This window comes from Sus scrofa, chromosome 6 (genome assembly GCF_000003025.6).
Source record: "Sus scrofa isolate TJ Tabasco breed Duroc chromosome 6, Sscrofa11.1, whole genome shotgun sequence".
Classification (NCBI taxonomy): Eukaryota; Metazoa; Chordata; class Mammalia; order Artiodactyla; family Suidae; genus Sus; species Sus scrofa.
The window spans coordinates 167209744-167235341 of record NC_010448.4 but is presented as its reverse complement, the minus strand read 5'-3'; the positions used below and the strand labels follow the sequence as shown (position 1 = coordinate 167235341).

The window sequence follows — 25598 nt, the reverse complement described above, 5'->3', positions numbered from 1 at the left end:
GGGGGATAAAGTTGCCGACACCAGGGAGTGAAGCTCTTTAGAACTCTTTGATGAACGGTGCCTGTGTCCGCCTTTGCTCATGGCTAAATTTCTCTCTATTCTAAAAACACACATGAATACCAAGTTCATGATCAAATGAGTTACATTTTTTTTTCCACCCGAGTAGGAAAATCTCAATATTTACAAATGTCTTTGTGGTAGAGGATGGGCTACCCATATTTACGGGAAGTTGGTGCTACTGTGTATTCATATGTATTGAGCACTTGCTATATACCAGACATTATTCTAGATGCTGGGATAGAGCAGTGACCAAAGAAGGCAAAGATTCCTTCCCGCACAGAGCTCACATTCTACTGAGCAAGACAGAAAATGAACAAGGTACAGATGTAAATGTACATTAGGTCAGGGAGCACTTAGTGCTAATGAGAAAATAAAGCGAGGAAAGCAGACAGAAGGTCTTTGTAGTAGGTGGTGAGAGGATTGTGGTTTTATTATTTTATTTTTTTTTTTTTATTGAAGCATGGGTTTTTGGGTTTGGTTTGTCTTGGCTGCACCTGCGGCATGTGGAAGTTACCAGACTGGGGATGGAGCCCTTGCCACAGCAGTGAACCGAGTCAAAGCAGCAATAGCACCAAATCCTTAACCGTGAGGCCACCAGGGAACTCCAGAGGTAGAGTTCATTTTTTAATGGACGTGTAGTTCATTATAGCTAAATTTGTGTTAGTATCAGATATACAGCAGAGGGATTCATTCATTCATTTTTTTCTTTGGCTGCACCCGAGGCATGCAGAAGGTCTGGGGCCAGAGATTGAACCCACACCACTGCACTGACAACACTGGATCCTTAACCCACTATGCCACCAAAGGGAACTCCTAAAAGTGATTCAGTTATACATACCTATCTACCTATTTTTTTTTAGATTTTTTTCCTTCTAGGTTATTACACAATATACAGTATAGTTCCTGTGCTATACAGTAGGTCTTTGTTGGTTATCTCTCTCTCTCTTTTTTTTTTTTTTTTTTTTTTTTTTTTTTAAGGCTGCTGGAAGTTCCTAGACTAGGGGGTTGCATAAGAGCTGCACCTGCCAGCCTACACTACAGCCATAGCAACTCGGAATCTGAACCACATCTGTGACCTATATCACAGCTCACGGCAAAACCGGATCCAACCCACTGAGCAAGGCCAGGGACTGAACCTGCATCCTCATGGATACTAGTAAGAGTTCGTTATCGCGGAGCCACAACGGGACCTCCTGGTTATCTATTTTAATCTATGGCAGTGTGTCTATGCTAGGAGGATTGAAGTTTTAGATAGGATGGCCAGGGCAAGGCTTCTCTGGGGGAGGGGAAGGTTTGAATAAAGCCAGAAGGAAGTGAAAGGAAGCCCTGTGGCTAGCTGAGGGGTGGGCACGCCAAGACTCCAAGTAGTAAATGTTATACACCTAAGTTCCGCTTGAAAAGAGAGAAACGGTCTGGTGTTTCCTGCTATTGGAGGTCTGGGACATGAGGACAAACCAGCACAAATTTCATGGAAATAGGAAGGTGCACAGGAGATGACGGTGTTCTGGAAACTCAGTGGAGAAAAGACTTAAGGAGGATAAAGTGACCCAGACTGTCAAATGCTGCCGCCAGTTGAGTGAGCAGAGAACAGAGGACGGAGGAGCAGCACGGGTGAGACCCTGACCGAAGTGGCTTCAGCGAGAATAGTGGAGAGAGACTGGAGACGGTCAGCATGCACCATTATTTTGAAGGATTTTGCTTTAAGGGGGAGCAGAGAAAACAGTCCTGTAGCCGGAAGCACAGAGGTAAAGGGGAAGTCTTTGCCTTTTTGTGGTCTGTTTTGGGGGGTTGGGAGATCAAAGAGCATCTTTAAATGCTCGTGGCAGTTACCGGCCAGAGAGGGCCTATCCATGCCATCAGCGAGTTAGAGAACGTCCAGGGGCAAAGTCAGGGCACAGATGGCCCAGGAGAGAAGGCAGAGGCCTGTGGCGAGGCGCTGGTAGACTGGTGGACTTCATAGCTGTGGAAATTCTCTCCCGGTGGCCTCTATTAGTGAAATAAGAAGCAAGAGCATCGGCAGGGAGTGAGAATGGAACCTGTATGAAGAGGGAGGAAAGGATGTGAAATAATTAACTGAGAGAGTTAATGGACTAGAAAAATGTGGAGTAATTGCTAGGAAGTTAAGTGCCCACTGGACATACGTGGTCATGAATTGAAAGTAGTGAGTCAACATAATGGCTTTTCTTTAGCCATGTTTGGCAGCGTTGGCACAGACGTGGGGTAGCTGGGAGAACTGGATTTCACCAAGGTTTAGGTTTTGCTGAACAGGGAATACGAATTGAGATCTGGCCAAGGGAGTTGAGGGTGTGTGCAGTGGTTGATTTTGACTGATCATGGCATTTAAATGGGATGAGGAAGTATCTTAGTCAGCTCAGGCTGCCATAACAAGATACCGCAGAGTCAGGGCTTAAACAACAATTTATTTTCTCACAGTTCCAGAGGCTGGAAGGCCAAGATCAAGGTGTGGGCAGATCTGGTTTCCCGTGAAGCCTCCCTTCTTGGCTTGTAGGCAGTTGCCTTCTTGCTCTGTCATCACGTGGCTTTTCTTATGTTTGTGGGGAGTGTGGGGAAGGGATCGGGGGGAGGGGGGAGAGGGAGATCTCATGTCTCTTCCTCTTCTTATAAAGACGCTGGCCTTACGAGCTCATTTAATCTTAATTATCTCCTTAAAAGACCTGTCTCCCAATACAGTCACATTGGAGGTTGGGTCTCAGCAGATGAGTTGTGGAGACACACAATTCGTCCGTAACAGGAAGGAAGGAGGTGTGTGAGGGTCTCTAGGACAGGGAAAATGTGGTAGGATTAATGGATTGTAGGTAATGATGAGACCAAAGGATCACTTGAGTAGGAGGATTAGAAGGTGTGAGCTTGGGAGTTCCCGTCGTGGCGCAGTGGTTAACGAATCCGACTAGGAACCATGAGGTCGCGGGTTCGGTCCCTGCCCTTGCTCAGTGGGTTACGGATCCGGCGTTGCCGTGAGCTGTGGTGTAGGTTGCAGACGCGGCTCGGATCCCGCGTTGCTGTGGCTCTGGCATAGTCTGGTGGCTACAGCTCCAATTAGACCCCTAGCCTGGGAACCTCCATATGCCGCAGGAGCGGCCCAAGAAATAGCAACAACAACAACAAAAAGACAAAAAAAAAAAAAAAAAAAGAAGGTGTGAGCTGGAAGTGCAGGCAGGAGTTGACTGGAGCGTGGGGTATATGAAAGTGGGGCTGCACACACACACATATATTATATATATCATATATGTATTATATATTACTATACCAGATGTGTGTATAGAGGGGTCGCCATTGTCTGCAGTGGCAAAAGCTAGGGCATGACCGTGGCAGTGAATGGCTAAGGTAGATGGAAAGACCACGGGCGGAGAGGAGTGAAGGAGCCGAGAGGCCAGGGCACGAGAAGGGCCATCTCTGTGTGTTTGGAAATTAACAGGCATTATCGCAGGAGTGGCACTGCAGAGAGAGCCAGCCAGCCAGACGATAATCTTTAAGAAAGGGGAGAGAATAACTTAGGGTAAATAGAAGCGGGTAGTCGCGTGGGACTATATTGGGGGAAAACGTAGCAGCACCAGTCCTGAGTCACAGAGGAAGAGGTGTGTGACCCATGTAACCAACAAGGGTGTCCCAGGTGGTGTTTTCTGGAGGAGATGTTGAGTTGGAATTTGAGGTGCAAGACGTCTACTAGGGATCAACACTTGTGAAAGGAAAAGCGAGGAAGCAGGATGGGGCAGAGGAAGAACGTGCCCTCTGATGCAGGTGCTCCGAAGCCAGCAGGGAGCTCTGGACTAAATGGCGCAGTCCGGGTGTTCAGTGTGAGGCCCAACTCTCGGGGTCTTTCGATCCCACGGCCCCTCTTGATCACCAGATGTGGCCTGCCCCAGGCTCCTCCGCAGACGTGGCAGATCCTGACATAGCGGACAGCTGGAGGCCGTCTGCTTCGGGCACACCCTGCGCTGGAAAACAGGTTCTGCCTAAAGGGGTATCTAGGCAGTGGGTCTCTGAGGGGAACCACAAAGAGATGCAGATTTTACTTTGCATATGTAAAGAACCATGCAAATCAATATGAGCATCTAAGTTGCCAAGAATGGTGCACGCGCGCGTGTTCACAATTAGTAGTGGGTAGTGGTTCCCTAAATCTGAATCTCTTCTCATTCCAAATAATGGTACAGAGGAAGGGCTGACACACAGTGTCCTAAGAGATGGGCAGCTGTCTTTGGAAATAAAGATTTACCGGAACACCGCTCTAGCCACTCATTTAGACATGGTCTATTGTCATGCTACAATGGTACAGTTTCGTTGTGACAGAGCCAGTACGGCTTACAAGCTTAAAATATTTATTTTCTGAACCTTTAAGACTAAGTGTCCTGATTCCTAAGATAGAACAGAAAAAAAAAATAAGGAAAAAAACCCTACACTCTCAGCATAACCAACTGACAGAGCAGGACCAACCTCCAAATTTCCTGTAAGTAGAAAACCAAACCCCTACCCCGATGAGATGGTTCATGATCCCACTGCAAAGCTTTGTGGAGAGCAAGGGCAGCCCAGGAGAAAGGGCTGAAGAGAAGAGGAGGCAGCTAACGGGAGGTCCAAGATGGATGGAAAGACTATTAAGGGGAAAACATACTGAAAAAGACGCCTGTAGATCAGAGCGCTGACCAAGCGAAGGGATGAAAAAAGGCACTGCAGGACTAGGGAGGTGAGCTCGGAAAAGGATGGCTTCTGGGGGGGCAGGATGCAGAAAAGGAAGGGAGGGGCACCCTTTGGAGATTAGCTAGTGGAAAGGAAAATCATCAAGAGAGAAAAACGTCAGGCCATGCAACACAACACAGAACAAGAAAAATTTTGCAGACTGAAAAAACATCATCTCTCTCATTCTGCCTGTCTCTGCCTCTGCCTCTGTCATACACACACCACGCAGACACAGAGTCGTCCATTCAAGGTTGTTCTCAAACTTTTTGGTCTCAGGATTTTGTTATACTCTTAAAATTTGCATATCCTGAGGACATTTTGTATTTGTGGGTTAGGTCCACCACTATTTACTATATTTGATATTAACACTGAGAATTTTAAAAAGCATTTTAGAATTCCCCCCAATAACTGGCAGTCTCCCTTTCCCCTTGGAGCGAAGATATTCGCCATGGCCCGCCTGCCGTCTGCCTCAAAGGTGGGGTGTTGCTCCGAGACGTTATTTCAAAAGTGTAAGCTCCCCCTGTCCACTAAGCCATTGATGTCGCTTAAAAAAATCTTTTAGAAATTAATTTAAAAGCAACAACAATAATAAGTATGATGCGTATTAACACAACTAATATTTTTATGAAAAACAACTACATTTTTCAAAACAAAAAATGTCATGAGCATAGTGGACTTTTTACCTTTTTTTTTTTAGGGCTGCACCAGTGGCATATGGAGGTTCCCGGGCTAGGGGGTTGAATTGGAGCTAGAGCTGTTGGCCTAGCCACAGCCACAGCCACTCCAGATCCAAGCCTTGTCTTCAACCCACACCACAGCTCACAGCCACATCAGCTCCTTAACCCACTGAGCAAGGCCAGGGACCGAACCTGCATCCTCATGGTTCCTAGTCGGCTTCGTTTCCACTGAGCCACAAAGGGAACTCTGAACTATTTAACACTTTACAATATCTCCTTAATGTATGGCTTAAGAAAATGTAGCTCATTTTCTTATCTGTATATCGGCTTTCAATCTTGCAATCTGTTGCAATATCACATCATGTAACTTCTAGAAACCTCTGCCTAGTGAGAGAATCAAAGGGGCAAATAACATATTTGTACTATTATGAAAATAGTTTTGATTTTGTAGCTGAAGTTTTGAGGACCCCTCAGGCATCCCTGAACCAGAGTTTGAGAACTGCTGCATGTAAAAACATTGTATTTCAGTGCTCCGACAGAAGGGGGTACCCTTGAACTAAGAATCTTACACCACCCTCCCTCCAGAAAAATGAAGAGGTGAAGCTAGATTAAATTGATCAAAGTATCTATCAAAAAATAAAAAAGAATCATCAAAATAGCTCAGCTGATTTCCATTCCCTTCCCTCCTCACCCTCCAAAGAAAAACAACCCTGAGGCAGAAGAAAAAGGTAACACAAACCAAGCGGACTCAATTGTCTTCAAAGAAGCATTTGAGGTCATGAAAAATCACTCTGAAATACAAAACATAAAAGTTAAAAACAGAAATGGAGGAGTTCCCGTCATGGTGCAGTGGAAATGAACCCGACTAGGAACCATGGGGTTGCAGGTTCGATCCCTGGCCTGGCTCAGTGGGTTAAGGATCCTGCATTGCAGTGAACTGTGGTGTAGGTCACAGACGAGGCTTGGATCTGGCCTTGCTGTGGCTCTGGCGTAGGTCAGCAGCAACAACTCCGATTAGACCCCTAGCCTGGGAACCTCCATATGCAGCAAGTGCGGCCCTAAAAGGACAAAAGACAAACAAATAAACAAAAAAAAAAAAAAACAGAAATGGACGCATACCTCTCCAAAGATATACATGAAAATGACTGAGCACAGGAATTAGAAAAAGACCAAATTGAGTTCCGTTGGGGCTCGTTGAGTTAAGAACCTGATATAGTGTCCATGAGGATATGGGTTTGATCCCTAACCTCGCTCAGTGGGTTAAGGATCTGACATGGCCGTGATCTGTGGTGCAGCTCGCAGATGCAGCTCAGATCCTGCCTTGCTGTGGCTGTGGTGTAGGCGGGCAGCTGCAGCTTCAATTCAACCCCTAGCCTGGGAATTTCCACATGCCGCAGGCGTGGCCATAAAAAGGAAAAAGCAAAAGACAAAATCACCTCAGAAGTGAAGACGGAATTATAAGTGGCCCGAGGCAGAATAAGCTCAAATGGAAATGTAATAACGTCATTGAAGAAAAACAGGAAAAAGCACAAGGATGAAAATAAAGAGAGAAGATGGAAAGGAAAAACTTCCCCTCTATCAACTTGTGCCTGACTCGTCAAGGGCATGCAAACAAGCTGGCAATAGACGGAAGAAGCAGGGGAAGCGTCACTATGCCTGCATGTGCACCTTGTAGAAGGACTGGTTCCCTGAGCAGCTAGGGATGGAGGTTTACAGACCCGCCTAATAAGGGGGTGAGAGAGGGGGTAAGGACTTGAAAGGATGAAAGGTTCTAACAAGTCTCATTTACACAAGATTTTTTTAGGAATATCCTGTGCCCAAGGTCAGTGCCCTTTTGATTGGAGTCCTCCCGGTAGGGGGGTTGTGTGGTAGCTGTCTCTCTTATAGCTCTGCTTTAGTCAAATAAGGGGAGCTCAGATAAGATTTATCTCTACATCTGCTGAAGCTCAAATGTTTTCACTGAGCTGGTAATCTCTATACCAGTTTGGTGGGCGGTTGGTCTCTTTAGAAATATAAAGGGTCAGAGAGAAAGTTGATGAAAAGGAAAACAGGGAAGGAGGAGACAATGCACATATAATTGGAACCCTGAAAAAGGATAAATTAAAAAAATTGAAAAGAATTAGTGGGGTTTTTTTTTTTTTTTTTTGTCTTTTTGCTATTTCTTTGGCCACTCCCACAGCACATGGAGGTTCCCAGGCTAGGGGTCCAATCGGAGCTGTAGCCACCGGCCTATGCCAGAGCCACAGCAACGCGGGATCCGAGCTGCGTCTGCAACCTACACCACAGCTCACAGCAACGCCGGATCATTAACCCACTGAGCAAGGCCAGGGATCAAACCCGCAACCTCATGGTTCCTAGTCGGATTTGTTAACCACTGTGCCACCACGGGAACTCCAGAATTAGTGTTTAAAATTACAGTCTAAGAAAAATTTTGGGGAAGAAAAGAAGGTGTGAGTCTACAAACTGTATAGACCAGGGAAAATTGACTTGGAATGATCAACTCTAAGGCATATCCTAGTAAAACTATCGTGCTTTAAAGATGAAAAACCTCCAAGGCCTCTAAGCAAAAAGATCAACTAACATTCGTGCCAATAGAGTTTGATTAGAAACAAAGAGGCAAACCTAAGGAAATAAATTACAAAGCAAGGATTTTCTTCCTCATTGTTTCATATTTTTCTTGAGCATCTTCATGTGTACACTAACTCTTTCTACAGTCTTTGTGTGTTAATTCCATCATCGCTGCCATTTCTGGATTTATTTCTATGGACTGATTTTTCTCCTGGCTATGGACCACATTTTCCTGTTTCTTCATATGCCTAAATTTGATTAGTGTGATTTTTGCGTGGTTGAGTAACTGGATTTTGTTATATTCCCTTAAAGAGGCTGGAGTTTTGTTCTGGCAAGTAGAAAAATGATCTGTGGGACACCGTCATGGTTCTGAGGCTTATTTTAAGCTATTTTAGGGCAGGTCTAGAGGCAACTTTATTCTAGGGTGTGCATTCATCACAGGGATAATATTGCCCCCAAAGGGGCAAGAATTGGTTTGGAGGGTGGTGAAAAAATCTCACTCTTTTTTATGTATAAATCACAGATATACATACAGTATATGGCAGCTATACCGTATACCTGTGCTTTTAAAACGTCATGGGGGCATTTAGGAGAAACGTCTATTTCATGAAGACAATTAGGAAAAAGTCTCTTTTGGTGGGGGAGGGGTGATAGTAAAAAGTGGTTCCAACACGTTCCTCTAGAGCTCTTTTTGAGCAGTTTCCTCCTCTTCATTACTTTGCTCCATAAATTTCATCTACTTCATTTTTTTTTTTTTCTTTTCAGCTCAGCAAGACCATCATGCTTTGCTTGGGTTTATGCTGCTTGAAGGGGAAAAACTGGGACAGTTACAGTGCTGGGTTTGTTTTCTTTCTCTTAGGGATTGCCATCTATGCTGCCTATGTCAATGACGGAAAACTTTTGCAAAATACATTTTCTAGTTGTTCGTGGGAAGAGATCCCTATCCAGTTACAATTAGTCTGTTAGTGTCGGTAGTGGACGTTCCGATGGAGGCGTTCTTTTTTGTTGTTTAATTGAAGTAAACTTGATGTAGAATACTGTATCGGTTTCAGATGTACAGCATAGTGAAAGGGAAAAATCACAGCAGGAAAGGCAAATTGATAAAAGGATTGAAGATCAGTTAAATGAGCCAGTACATAGTTTTAAAAACAACCAAAACTTTGTAAAAAAAAGTGGTCATAACTGCAATAAACAGTAAAATGATAAGCATGAAGATGTAAAACAGGACATCAAAATTATAAAGTTTGGGGAAGGGAGTATGAAAACGCAGATCTTTTAGAATGTGTTTGAACTTGAATAACTATCAGCTTAAAGGATGTAGCTATAGTTCTGTGCCTGTTTGAACTCCATGGTAAGCACAAGTCAAAAACAAGCAAAAGAGTCACAAAAACCAAAAAGAAAGGAACTCAAGAATGCTACAAAAGGAAATTATCAAACCATAAAAGGAAAAACAAAAAGAAGAAGAAATGAATAAAGAACTACAAAAACAACTGGAAAACAAGAATTAAAATGGTGAGGGAGGCCAGGGATTGAACCTGCATCCTCATGGATCCTAGTCGGGTTCGTTAACCGCTGAGCCATGAAGGAAACGCCCTAACTTTTGCCATTTTTTTTTTTTTTTGTCTTTTTGCCATTTCTTGGACCACTCCTGTGGCATATGGAGGTTCCCAGGCTAGGGGTCTCATCAGAATTACACCTGCTGACCTACACCAGAGCAGTAGCAACGCCAGATCCAAGCCATGTCTGTGACCTACACCAGAGCTCACGGCAATGTCAGATCCCCAGCCCACTGAGCAAGGCCGGGGATTGAACCCGAAACCTATGATTCCTAGTTGGATTCACTTCTACTGCACCACGACGGGAACTCCCAAGCAATTTTTAAAATCAATAAGATATGTAATTCTTTTATTTATTTTGCGTGTGTCTTTCCTAGTAACATTCCTCTTATTTCAAAATTTGGGCTTGAGAATCTGACAAGATAGCTTTACTTTATGTATTTTATGTATTGGAGCAAATCATTTCTGAATTTTAGCTGTGATAGATAAACCAGGATTTTAAGTGAAATGCTATAGCACCCAGTGGTACGCTATACCACATGTGGATAAAATTAATACAAACTCCAGTAGATTATCGAGGTAGTCATGGTTTTAGCCTGCGCGTGCCAAGCATAATTCTTTTTTTTTTTTTTTTTAGGGCGGTGCCACACTCTCGGCATATGGAGGTTCCCAGGCTAGGGGTCTAATCGGAGCTACCGCTGTGGGCCTACACCACAGCCACAGCAATGCCAGATCCGAGTTGCATCTGTGACCTACACCACAGCTCATGGCAATGCAGGATCCTTAACCCACTGAGCAAGGCCAGGGATGGAACCCACAAGCTCATGGTTTCTAGTTGGATTCGTTTCTGCTGTGCCACAATGGGAAGTTCAAGCATAATTCTTTAAAAGAACAAAAATCATGTTATAAAAACGTCCAATTGCCTCAGTAGCCATGAGCAAGCCCTTGTATTATGTCATTTGTACTAACTATTCTTTGCTAAAGTATCAAAATTCTTAAAAACTACCGCCTGCCCAGGACTGACAGTAAAGTGGGCCAGAGGGCACTCGCAATATTGGGAGAATTTAGCAAGTCAGTTTGTAAAGACAAACTAGCAAGCAAACATGATTGGGTAAAGTCTACGAGGTTTTTTTTTGAAGATTTTGTAATCAAAATGAAAAATTGAAAATTGCTATTAAGGCAGTGTATGTACATGTATGTGTATTTTTTTTAATATTTCTCTATCTATCATCTATATCTATAAAGAGATGCCACTATTTGAAGCAATAATGAGTTTGGCCGAAGAACTTTTGTCACTGCACTGAATGAGTTTTCCAAGTGGCTACTCCTTTCCAACCATTTTCCCCAACCATTTAAAACTGGTTTTTCAATAATGAAATATTCGATAGATTTAAGTTGGAAATTTGTATTTTAATTTTATAAGAAAAATGTAGGGGAAGCCTACAATGGAATACAAAGAAACAGATGAAACTATATGTATTCCAAATGAGAACATAACCACACCGAAGGAGTTCCTGTCGTGGCTCAGTGGTTAATGAATCCGACTAGGAACCATGAGGTTGCGGGTTTGATTCCTGGCCTTGCTTGGTGGGTTAGGGATCGGCGGCGTTGCCGTGAGCTGTGATGTAGGTCGCAGACGCAGCTCGGATCCTGAGTTGCTGTGGCTGTGGTGTAGGCCGGTGGCTATGGCTCTGATTGGACTCCCAGCCTGGGAACCTCCATATGCCGAGGGAGCGGCCCTAGAAAAGACAAAAAGACCAAAAAAAAAAAAAAAAAAAAAAAAAAAAAAAAAAAACTACACTGAAGAAGAAAAAAGAAGAGCTTACTCACATAGCTTTTGGACACAGAATTTTCACACTTTCCAATCAAAGAAAAATAAAAATACAGAGTTTTGTTTAACATGGAGATCTGGTTTGTTTGTTGCAATGATATGGGGTAGAGATTTTGAAATTGCTTTTTCTGTGTATTCCAGGATGGAATATCTAAGCCAGATTTCTCACGGATGGAGAAGAAAGCTACAAATGCAAATAGAGGAAAGGCCAGCATGAACCTTGGGTAGTTGGACTAAAGTTGGAAGTGTTAAAATGGATTCATGGTTTGGACATGTGTGTGTTATTTATGTATATACATATTTCCTAGCTTGGTCCAGTGAAGAGGTACAGTAACACCTTAGCAGCAGTGAGGTCATCTAGAGTCCAGATCTGGGTTTTTAAATCCACATTAAAAGAAACCAGTGCTTGAAGGCTGGGGGCTGAAAATACACATGAAACTGGAAAATCTTGTTGTGGCAGAAATTTTAAAAGGACCCAAAGAATGACGGTGACGTGTCAAAAGGATACAGGCACAAGATGAAAGTGTTCTCACAGCCAAATTTGAGGCAATCTGAGCACCAAAATAAATAAGAGTATGGATTAGAATGCATTGAATAGAATAGAAATCCATGAGTCGATACTGTTATACATAAACACAGAAATAAGGAAGAAGGAAGACTCATCTTCACAGTAGGATGCCAACTAGGAAGTGTAGAAGGTGACGGAATCAGGAAATTACTGTCTGGCAACCATAGCAGTTATAATTGACTCAGGCAGGCATCCTTAAGGAATACTAAAACCCATGGGTGACATTAATATAGTGTCAAAGATTCTTCCCCACAACGCACTGATTGATAGTGAAAGGAAAAATAGCAACTTTAACCTCCAAGTATTTTGGGATTTCCAGCTATCTTTCTGTTATTGATTTCCAGTTTAATTGCTTCGTTGTCTGAGAGCAGACATGGTATGATTTCTAGTCTCTTATGTTTGTGAAGGTGTGTTTTATGGCCCAGAATGTGGTCTATCTTGTTCCACGTGAACTTGAGAAAAATGTGTTTTGTGCTATTGTTGGATGAACTGGTCTATAGATGTCAATTACATGCAGTTGATTGATGGTGCTGCTGAGTTCAACTCTATCCTTACTGATTTGCCTGCTGGACCTGTCCATTTCTAATAGAGAAGTATTGAAGTTGCCAACTCTAAGAGTGGATTCATTTATTTCACATTGTGGTTCTATCGGTTTTTGCCTCACGTCTTTTGATGTTCTGGTGTTAGGTGCATACCCACAAAGGACTGCTAAGTCTTCCTGGAAAATTGTCCCTTTTATCATTATGTAATGCCCTCTTTATGCCTGATGATTTTCCTTGCTCTGAAGTCTGCTATGTCGGAAATTAATACAGCTATTCCAACTTTCTTTTGAGTAGTGTTAGCATGGTATATCTTCCTCTATCCTTTTGCTTAATTAGTTTATTCAATTATTTTTGGCTGCAATGCAGCATGTGGAAGTTCCCTGGGCAGGGATCAAACCTGTGCCACAGCTGTAACAAGAGCCACAGAAGTGACAATGCTGGATGGGAAATCCCTGTCCTCTTATTATTATTTTTAAAATCTTATTAGGGCCGCACCCACAGCATATGGAGGTTCCCAAGCTAGGGGTCCAATCGGAGCTTACACCACCGTCACAGCAATGCGAAATCCGAGCCGCATCTGTGACCTGCCCCACAGCTCATGGCAACACCGGATCCTTAACCCACTGAGCGAGGCCAGGGTTGAACCTGCATCCTCGTGGTTACTAGTCAGATTCCTTTCCGCTGAGCCATGATGGCAACTCCCCCAAAGAAAATTTTAGATGTCAACTTAAATGTGGAAAACAGTTTTTAGGCGAGTGGAACTCTTCTGTGTACTGCAATGGTGAATACATTGTCCAAACCCACAGCTGCAACATCAGGAGTGAATCCGAAGGTAGACTGTGGACTTTGGGAGGTAATGACGTCACTGTAGATTCATCTGTTGCCAAAAATTTACCTCCGTGGTTTGGGATGTTGGGTGTGGGAGAGGTTGTGCACGCGTCCGAGTCTAGGGGTATACGGGAACTCTGTACTTTCTGTGCAATTTTTTTTTTTTTGTCTTTTTGTCTTGTTGTTGTTGTTGTTGTTGTTGCTATTTCTTGGGCTGCTCCCGCGGCATATGGAGGTTCCCAGGCTAGGGGTCGAATCGGAGCTGTAGCCACCGGCCTACGCCAGAGCCACAGCAACGAGGGATCCGAGTCGTGTCTGCAACCTACACCACAGCCCACAGCAACGCTGGATCGTTAACCCACTGAGCAAGGGCAGGACCGAACCCGCAACCTCATGGTTCCTAGTCGGATTCGTTAACCACTGCGCCACGACGGGAACTCCTTTCTGTGCAATTTTGCTGCGAACCTAACGCTGCTCTAAAATGTGAAATGTATTTAAAAGTAATGTGTGAGAGAATACATACTTTGTCAGTATTTAGAATTAAGTGAGCAAAAAAAATTGAGATCACTGGGAGTTCCTGTTGTGGCACAGGGGAAGTGAATCCAACTAGGAACCATGAGGTTGTGGGTTCGACCCCTGGCCTTGCTCAGTGGGCAAAGGATCCTGCATTGCTGTGAGCTGTGGTGTCGGTTGCAGATGCAGCTCGGATCCCAGATCCCGCACTGCTGTGGCTGTGGTATAGGCTGGTGGCTACAGCTCCAATTTGATCCCTAGCCTGGGAACTTCCATATGCCGTATGTGCAGCCCTAAAAAGCGAAGGAAAAAAAAAAAGTGGCTTGTGATCTGGAGGTTAGTTTTGTTTTTTATTTATTTATTTTTTTTGTCTTTTTTGTTGTTGTTGTTGTTGTTGTTGTTGCTATTCTTGGGCCGCTTCCGCGGCATATGGAGGTTCCCAGGCTAGGGGTTGAATCGGAGCTGTAGCCACCGGCCTACGCCAGAGCCACAGCAACGCGGGATCCGAGCCGCGTCTGCAACCTACACCACAGCTCACGGCAACGCCGGATCGTTAACCCACTGAGCAAGGGCAGGGACCGAACCCGCAACCTCATGGTTCCTAGTCGGATTCGTTAACCACTGCGCCACGATGGGAACTCCTGGAGGTTAGTTTTGTATGGGTGAGAGGCTGCCTTTGGGGTGCTAGCCAAGTTCTGTTTTTGGATCCTTAGGTAGTTAAATGAATGTTGACAGTAGAATTAGCTGTTGCACATCAAAAAGACAACAAAAGCCAAGGGTCGGTGAGGATGTGGAGAAAAGGCAACCCTCAGGCGCTGGTGGGAATGTAAACGGGTGGCCGCACTGTGGAAAACGGTCTGGGGGGTTCCCGAGAAAATGAAAAAGAGGATGACTATATGTTCCAGAAATTCCGCTTCTGGTGTTTTTACCCAAAGAAAACAGAAACACGGGTTCTAAAAGATACATGTGCACCGGTGTTCCCGCAACATCATTTACAACAGCCAAGATATGGGAGCAACGCAAATACCTGTCAAAAGATGATGTCGTGTACGGTTGTTGTCTTTTTTTTTTTTTTTTTTTTTTTTGTCCTTTTGCCTTTTCTTGGGCCATTCCTGCGGCATATGGGGGTTCCCAGGCTAGGGGTTGAATTGGATCTGTAGCCACAGGCCTACGCCAGAGCCACAGCAACTTGTGATCCGAGCCGTGTCTGCAACCTACACCACAGCTCACGGCAACGCTGGATCCTTAACCCAAGGAGCAAGGCCAGGGATTGAACCCGCAACCTCATGGTTCCTAGTCATATTCGTTAACCACTGCGTCACGACAGGAACTCCCAGTTGTTGTCTTTTTGATGTACAATTGCTAATTCTACTGTGAACATTCATTTAACCACCACCCATGTGTATATATACATAATTGTGTGTGTGCGTAATGGAATATTAGTCATAAAAAGTAAAATTTTGCCATTTATGACATGGATGGATCTAGAGAGGGTTATGCTCAGTGAAAGAAGTCAAACTGAGAAGGACAGATTACACAGGATCTTACTTATACGTGGAATGTTTGAAAGAAGTCAAACTGAGAAGGACAGATTACACAGGATCTTACTTATACGTGGAATGTAAAAAAAAAAAACAAACAAAACGAAGTGAATGTAGACTCACAGATACAAAGAACAAATGAGTGGTTGCCAGAGGGAAGGGGTGTGTGTGGAGGGGAAATAGGTGAAAGGGATTAAGTACGAACCTCCAGTTAGAAAATAAATAAGCCCTGGGGATGTAACACACAGCACAGGGAGTGTGGTCAATGACACTGCAATAACTTTACCCGGGGACAGACGGTAACTAAACTTTTCATGCTGACCACGAACTAATGTATGAAAATGTCAAATCCCTATGTCATTCATCTGAGACAAATACAGTACTGTATGTCAACTGTATCTCAATTAAAAAAAAGAAGAATGCTGAAAGACTACAGAACATGCATTTCAATTATAAAAAAGAATTAGTTGTACTCGATATTTATATTTTAGGAAAGTTTATGTGTGTATTATATTTCACAATAAAAGATTTAAAATAAATGGTACTTTTATGGAGTCCCCGTCGTGGCGCAGGGGAAACGAATCCGACTAGGAACCATGAGGTTGCGGGTTCGATCTCTGGCCTCGCTCAGTGGGTTAGGGATCCGGCGTTGCCGTGAGCTGCGGTGTAGGTTGCAGACTCGGCTCAGATCCTGTGTTGCTGTGGTATAGACTGGCAGCTGCAGCTCCAATTAAACCGCCAGCCTGGGAACATCCATATGCTGTGGGTGCGATCCTAAAAAGCAAAATAAATAAATAAATAAATAGCACTTTTGTAAATAAAAAAAAAAAAACACACACAAAGGACAGTGTTAAATTTTCACAGTAGCAGTTTTCTGGTGGAAAGATCCTGAATTTGGCAGACAGGATCGCCAAAGGAAATGCACTGGTGAAAGGGGGCAAAAGCAGTGGTGTGACCTGGCAGAGGCAAATGGCCATGGCACCAGCTAGAGCACTTACACTCTAGTTTGCCCACAGACCTCTGGGGATCTTACTAAAATACACGCTTTAATTCTGTAAGTCCAGGCAGGGGCCTGGGATTCTGCATTTTTTTTTTTTTTTTTTTTGGTCTTTTAGGGCTGTACCTGTGGCATATGGAGGTTCCCAGGCTAGGGGTCCAATTGGAGCTATAACCACCGGCCTATGCCACAGCCAAAGCAATGCAGGATCCAAACCAAGCCTTTGACCTACACCAGCTCATGGCAACGCCAGATCCTTCACCCACTGAGCAAAGTCAGGGATTGAACCTGCAACCTCGTGGTTCCTAGCCGGATTTGCTTCCACTGCACCACAATAGGACCTCCAGGATTCTGCGTTTTTAACAAGCTCCTGGGTAATGCCTGTGCTGCTGATTTCATAAACTGAGCAGCATTTCAAGTGGAAAGTCAATACAAGATTTTTGAAGAATAATAAATTTTTTTTTTTCTTTTTTCAGGGGGGACAGCTACAGCAGAAAACAAGGCCTATACAGAGCATAAGGACCATGAGAAAAATTTACTCCTTCAGAGGTGAACAATTCCTATTTGCCACAATGGTTTACTATTATGCATCACTCTGAGTACAGCAAGGAATAAATATAAATCGTAACAGATCCATGAGCAGTAAAGGAATAAGCGGGAGGAAGGGCTGTATGTTCCTTCTCTGTGCACAGTATCTGAAAAGCAGAAGGAACCTCCTGCTGAAACCAGGGCTTCCTGCGGGGAAATTGTCTTGAAAATCTCACTGACCTGTCATGGGGGGAGGGTTATATCACAGGACGTCATTAGATGGTCACAGCTGCAGAGCTGTCATGAGCGTCTCTCGCTGCTGCAAGTGGACAAGGGCTGGAAGAAGTGATGTGTCGCGTCTGCTTTGCAGACTTTGTGTTCTAATGCACATTATCTTCGCTTTCAGGAGCGTTGTCTCAGGATGCGAAAGAGCTGCTGAGGGAGGGAGGCTCCCTGAACACTTACCAAACAGAAGCAAGATGGCAGACCGACTGCCACCACTGAGTGCCACCCAACATCCAAGCAAGACCCGATCCTAATCTTAGACGAGACTTTCCAGAGAACCAATGAAGAGGAACCCGTCCATGTCATTTTATGAGGCCGTCTAACCTCGATGCCAAAACCTGACAAGGACACAAGGAAGGGAAAATTATAGGCCAATCTCACACGTAAATATAAATGCAAAAGTTTTACACACAGCTTTGGTGCAGGATACCCTCGGTCTCAATTATTTGTTGCCCCATCCTATGGGAGAACGATACTTCCACTCTCTGTGGGTATCAGGCGTGGTTAAAGGACTTGCTTAAGCCGATAAAATGTGAGCAAAAGTGACCCACCTCCTTTTCAAGTGGAGGATTCAGGAACCATTGTGTGGCTCTGCCCTTAATGCTTCTGTGCCCTGAACAGATTGTCCTAGACGAGGTCTGGTCTACCTGTCGGGGTTGCAGAACAAAGAAAAGGTGAATACTGCAGCCCAAATTTAACCTGAGCACGAGATAAACCCTGTTGCTCCAAACCACTGAGGTCCGGGTGTTGCTTCTTCCTGCAGAACTAGAGAAAGTTCTGCTCCTACACCAGCTGCTCAGCCTGGTGGTTGTTGGTCTGGGTGGAGATGTGACTGGTGGGTAATGCTTCTTCTGGGTAATATAAACAAAAAAGAAGTACGCACAAGTATGAATAGCCGTCTAAAAAGGCTGGCAAATTTTCGTTCACGTACTGAGAGTCTCAGATGACGCCAGCGAAGACAGGGAAAAGGAAGTGAGGGTGGACATTGAGATGATAAAGTAGAAAATCAAATTACTAATTAGTGGACACTCCAGGGCATAATTATTTCACCCCACAAATAATTAGAGGCACTGTCTAGGCTGAGGTAGCTGAGATGTGGACACCAGCAGGAAAGGAGTTTGAAAATGGGTCTTGACTGCTTGATTCATCTCTTAAAGAAACTCAGCTCCAACTGCCCCAAAGAGTCCACTGGAGCTTGCACTCAGCAGAGTTCAGATACTCATCTTTAGCAGTGAAACTCCTGCCACTAACGAATTTCCTGTGCTGTTACACCGCTAAGCTGTCATTGTCTAAATACTGATTAGTGTCTTTAAAAAATACGAGTGATGCCACAAAGGAAAAAACAAAACAAAAACCAAACAGCGCCTTGATTTAACAGCCTGACACGTTGATACAGATACAGATGCCAAGCGTTTTATTTTGTTTTATTGTTAATTATGATAAAACATACATAACATAAAATTTACCGTCTTAACTATTTTTAAGTGCACAGTTTAGCTGTGTCTCGTGCATTCGCAACTGTCGGACGACCAATCTCCAGATCTTTTTCATCTTGCGAAACTGAGACTCTGTCTCGTCGAACCACCACTCCCCATTTCCTCTCCCCACCCAGGCCCTGGCAACCACCATTCTACTTTCTGTCTCTATAAATCTGGCTGCTCTAGACACCTCATAGACGTGGAATCACATCGTATTTGTCTTTTCGTGACTGGTTTACTGCGCTTAGCATAACACCTCCAAGGTTCACCTGTGTTCTAGCACGTGTCAGACTTCCTCTTAAAAGTTCATCTAATGTTTTTGGCTTTGTTGAGATGCCGTGGAAGAGCGCACTGAACATGTTTGAGGTGTGCCGTGGAACCACCGACCTCCGTATCCTGGGAAATGATGACCACAAGAGCTCCAGTTAACAGCCACCACCTTGAGTTCCTGCTGTGGCTCAACAGGATCGGGCGGTGTTTTGGGAGCGCTGGGACGCGGTTCCATCCCTGGCCTGGCCCAGTGGGTTAAGGATCTGGCGTTGCCACAGCTGCAGTGTAGTTTACATTGGCTCGGATATGATCCCTGACCTGGGAACTCCAAAAAAGGCAAACAAAAACGAAAATCCCCCACGTCCTATAGTTAAAAAAATGTTGTTTCCTTGGGATGAGAACTTTAAGGAGGTATGCTCTTAGCCACCTTGGACGATGGCACACAGCGGTGTTAACTATCATCCCCTTAGAGCCCCAGTACTCACCGACCTTCTAATTGGAAGGGTGTACCTTTGACCACCTTCATTCAATCCCCCCACGCCCTTCCTTCTTTTGAAGGCTGAACAATAGTCCACAGTATGTAGGTACCCCGTTTTGTCTCTGCCTTCAGACTCAAAGCTTTTGAAATACACAAAGTTGCCCAAGAGCTGAAGAGGGACCACTTGTTTCAGTGGCGCTCGAACAGCTGCTGGGTGTGGTTGCTGGATAAAAGGAGAGGTCGGGATATCTGCCAATTCACCTAAACAGCCAGATGGTGCAATCTCTGCTTTCAAAATGTCTGTTTACTTAAGCTAAAGAAACAATGTGCACTTGAGGGTTTTTTTTATTTATTTATTTTTTAATGAGAGGGGGAAAAAAAACTATTATTGCTAGACATTATTCATAATTATCCTTTTAGAAAATTAAAAGTGCTACTAACCAATTCAGAAAAGGAAAGATTGCCCTTTAGGCTCAAAAACTGGATTTTCCGGTGAAATATTAGGAAGTGGAATTAACTCGCTGAGATTTAATCTGCCAAATAGGTGTTAAACATATTGAATCAAGGTGAAATAAGCTCTATTTCCAACCAAACCCTAAACATTTCCAGTTTTCTCTTTTGATTTGCAATTTTACCGCCTCCTTTTAAAGGAAACACCTAAAGTGGATTTAGTTGTTAGTTAAAGCAGTGGAGCATTGACCTACACCCTTTTGTTCAGGTAACTGTAGAAGAAGATTGGCTGGAGGTTCGGTAAAGGGTAAGAGAGTCCTTCCTCTAGCCTACACATTAAAAAAAATTAATCTGAAACTTGTGGAAGCTTTTCCAATAGTAATCAAGATAGAATTTCAAATGTGTAACTCCAACTCATAGAACACCTTCAAAGTTTGAGCATTCAAAATATCAATCAATTTGATTCGCCACAAATTATAAGACAAAAAGCATATGACCGTTTCAATAGACATAGAAAAAGTATTCGATAACATTGAATACCTTCTTACGAAAACTCCTAAGAATAGAATGACGTTTCCTTAATCTGATAAAAGCTGTTTATAAAAACCCCGTGGCAAGCAACAAAGCCTTCCTTTTGAGATTGGAACAAGACGTGAATGCCTGCAGTCATTGCTTCTATTCAATGTTGTCCTTGAGGTCATAGCCTATGAAGTATGAAAAGTAAAAACTTAAAATATAAAACAAAAGATAAAGGATCGGAAGGACATTATTTGAAGATCTTATGATTATATGAATTTATAAAACCTCAATAACCTAAAGTTAAATAATTATAGTTTAGCATAGTTGCTAAATGCAAAATCAACATTAAAAAACCAATTTCATGTCTGCATTTTGTAAAAAGCAAATCGAGATTTAAAAAAAATTCACCACAGCGTTAAAAAAATGACGTCTTCAGAATAAGTCTACCAATCTATGTGCAAGGCCTCTTCATGGAAAATGATGAAACTCTAATGAAAGACACTACAGGAGTTCTGCTGTAGCTCAGCCGGTTAAGAACCTGACTAGTATCCACGAGGATGTGGGTTTGATCCCTTGCTTTGATCAGTGGGTTGGGGTCCGGCATTGCCTTGAGCTGCAGTGTAGGTCACAGCTGGCTCGGAGCTGTGGTGTAGGCCAGCAGCTGCAGCTCCAGTTGGACCCCTAGGCTGGGAACTTCCATGTGCAGCAGGTGTGGCCCTAAAAAGAAAACAAACAAAAAAATAACACCCCTCCCACAAAGAAGCAGCAGACTCACAGATACAGAGAACAAAAGAGTGATTACCAGCGGGAGGGGAGAGGGGCAACACTTGGGCGTGGGGGAGTGGAAGTTACAAACTATTGGGTGCAAGATAGGATGATTATACGGCACAGGAAATAGAGTCAATATTTTGCAACAACTGTAAATGCAGTGTCACCTCTAACAAATGTGTAAAAATAGGACTCGCGTGTGGCTCACAACATAACCACAGTGGCTGTGGCTCAACCCCTAGCCCGGGAACTTCCATATGCTGCAGGTGCGGCCACTTGTTCTTAAAGGAAATAGGATTAATAAATGCAGATTTGTCCAAAAAAAAGTATAAAAAATAAAAAAATTTAAGGACGCTGTGCTGTTAGTAGAGGAACTGGCTGATGGAAAAGTATGGATTTGGACAAAGGACGCCCCTACCTACCCACTGCCCAAGAGGACTAGCCAGCCATGGGCCCCTCCTCATACACCTCCGTGGCCCTAGGAAATATTATTCTCTAAGGTCTCCAGCCAGAATCTCCTTCCAGAAATATATCCAGGGCTGGAATAATTGCCCATAATGAGAGCAGGGAGACCGCCTCGGGCTATAAGAATTTGAGGACATTCTCCTAGGAGATTTTGGAACTTGATTTATAAGAAGAGCACGTTCAAATAGAGCAAATCTAGAGCCTCTACCATCCACGACCGCACACATGAGAATACACCTTGTTCTGAGAATTCCCAGTTCATACCGGGAAAAACCACTCACGTCTGTACCTGGGGGAGAGACCTACTTCTCAGGTGTGGTTACCAAAGGGGAAAGGGGGTGGGGTAAAGTGGGGATTTGGGACCAGCAGACACACACTGCTATATATAAAATAGATAAACAATATGGACCTGCTCTATAGCACAAGGAACTATATTCAATTAAAAAAAAAAAACAACAACTTGAGTTGCCTTAAATGATTTACAAGAATTCTTTCTTTTCTTTTTTCTTTTTTTTGTTATACCCAAGGCATGTAGACATTCCCAGATCAGGGACTGAACCTGTGCCACAGCATCCACCTGAGCCGTAGCCATGGCAATACCAGATTCTTAACCTGCTGAACCGCGAGAGAACTCCACAAGAGTTCTTTAAATAGTCTCTATACCGGTCTTTAATCTCACCTGCCAGTTAATTTTGCTTAGTTGTCCCTTGTCATAAAGCATTTTTTAGAATTTGAAATAATGCTCAATTTGTAAATCTTTCCTGTCATGGCATTTTATTTTAATTTAATTGTATTGGCGTAGAGTTGATTTACAATGTTGTATTAGTTTCAGGTGAATCAGTCATACATATAAATATATCCATTCTTTTTTCCCATATAGAGTATTACAAACCCTTGAGTAGATTTCTCTGTGCTACACAGTAGGTTCCCTTTAATCATCTATTTTATTTAATTTTTTCAAAACTTTTGTTTTCTATTTTTCTGTCTTTTTAGGGCCACACCCAAGGCATATGGAGGTTCCCAGGCTAGGGGTCAAACCAGAGATATAGCTGCTGGCCTATGCCACAGCCAGAGCAACGGGGGATCCGAGCTGCGTCTGTGACCTACACCACTGCTTACGCCAACGCCAGATCCTTAACCCACGGAGCGAGGCCAGGGATCGAACCTGTGTCCTCAGGGAAACTAGTCAGATACGTTTCCACTGAGCCTCGAAGGGATCTCCTGATCATCTATTGCATATACAGTCGTGTGTATATGTTATTCCCACCCTCTGAATTCTTCCCTCCTCCCAAACAGGTTTTAAAATGTCTCATTTAGAGAAACTTTTCCTACCCTACAATCACAAAAATTCATACATTTATATTCACACTCCTTCAGCTTTGTGTTTAATATTGGGCCTTAAACTTCAGATGAATTCATTTCAGTGCATGGTGTGAGGAATGGGCTTATTATTTTTAATTGCTAAGTGACTGTCCCAGTCCTACATACTGGTTAGTCCACCAGTTGGAAACATCATCTTTATACATATACAAGAGTCTGTTTCTGAACTCCGGTTCTGCTGAGTCCACGGTACCATGCGATTTTACTTAATATCTTCACCAGGTCTTTACAGGGGCTCCAGCCTCATTTAACACACCTGCTCTCGACAGCTATACAATCTCACCTTTATTTCTAGAACTCACTCTCGAGGACTGGGCAAGAACCTCTAGCCCTTGAATCCAGGTATTGGGGTTGGGGGGATGTCAGCATTGCAGTGATTGAATTCACGTATCTTTAATCTTCCTCGGCCTTTACTCCCAAGAGAAACCCCTCAGTACACTAAGTGCTATTTATTGAAAAGAGCAGAGAAGAGAGGTCCCCAGGGGACAGGATGGGACAAAACAAGGAGTATAAGTCTGTCTCCTACTCAGTGTGCTCTTTTGTTGCCTCACCAGGTCATTTTGGTTTTGTGGGGCATCTAGAGGAAGCGGTCCAACCGTACGTAGGCTGCTATTTTCTCCAAAGCCTCCAAACAGCCCATGAAAGCCTTTGGATTTGAAAATCCATCCAGGCTCTTGGGCTCAAAGAAGTGGTTCTGATCTAGGACATCATCGATGAGGAAATCCACCAAGGTGAGCTTTCCTCCTGCAAAATGTGAGTATTTCCCCAGAAACAAAGAGCATGACCGGGGAGCTCTTCCAAGGGCCAAGGCTTCTGTTTCTCGTGGTCAAGGTTGTAGCAGAGTTATTAGCAGTTGCATGTGAGAATGCATCATTTGGTTCTCCATCAGGGCCGCTTGAATCTTTTCCTCTTCAGTCCCACCACACATGTTGTGCCTGCGGGTGAGTGAGATGGCATTACTCTGAGTCAGTCTCGTTCTTGTGGTCCACGGGATGGGGCAGCTTAGAAAAATCCAGGTCTGGTCTAAATTTCACATCCAGCCTCTGGCTTTTACCACGGTCAGCCGCTCCCACACGCACACTGTTTCTCTGCGTGGGATGTCTCCAGGAACTCCAGGAGCACGTGGATGTCATGTGCCAGCCAGCAAATATCCCAGTAACCCAGAACCACAAACTTGGACAACATGTTGATGTTGCTTGCGTGCCTTCAAAGACTCTAAAAGATGTTGAAAGGGACTTTTTCCTGTTTATTCCAGAGGGTCCGTCAGGATCAAAGCTGAGGACAAAGCAGCATAAAGTATCCCAATAATTAGGGGTAATCACCCATCCTGACTCCCCATCCTGCTCCCATCCTGACTTCATACGAATCATCATTTCCAACCTGCTGTCACACGCTTCCTGATTCCCTGCTACTCCCATTTCCACCCCCCTCCACCTCCACTCCTATCCCCATCTCCATACCTTCTCCTTATCCGCAATCCCCGATCCCTACAGGTCCATCTTCCCATCTTCATTCCCACCCAGCTCCTCCTCTCTCCTCTTTTCATCCTCAGCTTCTACACCATCCCTACCCCCACTGCTACCTGGGCTCTGTTCCATCCTCATCTCCATCTTCATCTTTATCTCCAGTTCTTCTGTCTTTATCATCAGCTCCTGCTTCTTCCAGGGTTCATCCCTACCCTGTTCCAATCCCCATCCCTGGTGAGTCTCAGTCTTCACTGCTTTCTCCATCCTGTCGCCTCCGCACCCCATTCCTCTTCTTAGACATGTCCTTTCTAGCCTAACCCTTCCAAGCTGAAAATTGAGGCAGAGTCATCAAGAAGTTTGAGTCTGGAGGCATGTTGGGGACTCTGACGGTTGTCGGTCCCTTCAGTCAAAATTTCCTCCCCAGATTCCAAGTGAGGAACTGGGGAGCCTCCAAAGAAATCACTCAGGTTAGATTTCTTTTTTCTTTCTTTCTTTCTTTTTTTTGCTTTTTAGGGCCGCACCTGCGGCAAATGGACGTTCTCAGGCTAGGGGTCAAATCAGAATCAGAGCTGTAGCCACCGGCCTACGAAACAGCCACAGCAACACCAGATCCCAGCCCTGTCTCTGACCTAACCCACAGCTCATGGCAACGCCGGATCCTTAATCCACTGAGCGAGGCCAGGGATCGAACCCGCAACCTCATGGTTCCCAGTCAGTTTCATTTCCGCTGTGCCATGATGGGAACTCCTCAAGTTAGATTTCAGATAGAACTTCTCCACCGTTCTTGGCGAGTCTAGGGCAGAGCAGGGATCAGCATTGGAAGTAGGAGGGAGAAGGGAGGTAAGGCAGCCTGAGAGAGACACGAAGCTGAAGACACAAAGAGAGAAACTCGAGGTCAGAGACCAGAAGAGGCCAAAGAGAAAGAAATTTATGGAGTAACAGATCTCAAGTGCAGTTTGATCCGAGCCTCTTTCCATTCCCTCCCGCTCTCTCCCCCAGGTCGGGCTTTTGACACGGGAATTGATCAAAGGGAAAATGTGTGGTCTGCCTTTGCCTTCAGTCCTTTGTCCAGCACTGCTTTCTTATTCAAATGACTCTGAAGGAAGCGGGAAATGGACAAGTATCTCTGACTTAACTG

At 44.1% G+C, this 25598-nt stretch overlaps 1 long non-coding RNA gene and 1 pseudogene across 1 annotated transcript; one reads left to right on the top strand and one right to left on the bottom strand.

Annotated features, from left to right (window-relative positions):
- On the top strand, positions 1075-18647 carry LOC102163655. Its single transcript, XR_298719.3, has 3 exons — positions 1075-1805; positions 16850-16922; positions 17308-18647. It is a non-coding gene; the product is annotated as an uncharacterized LOC102163655 (long non-coding RNA).
- On the bottom strand, positions 22802-24858 carry LOC100624249 (annotated as a pseudogene).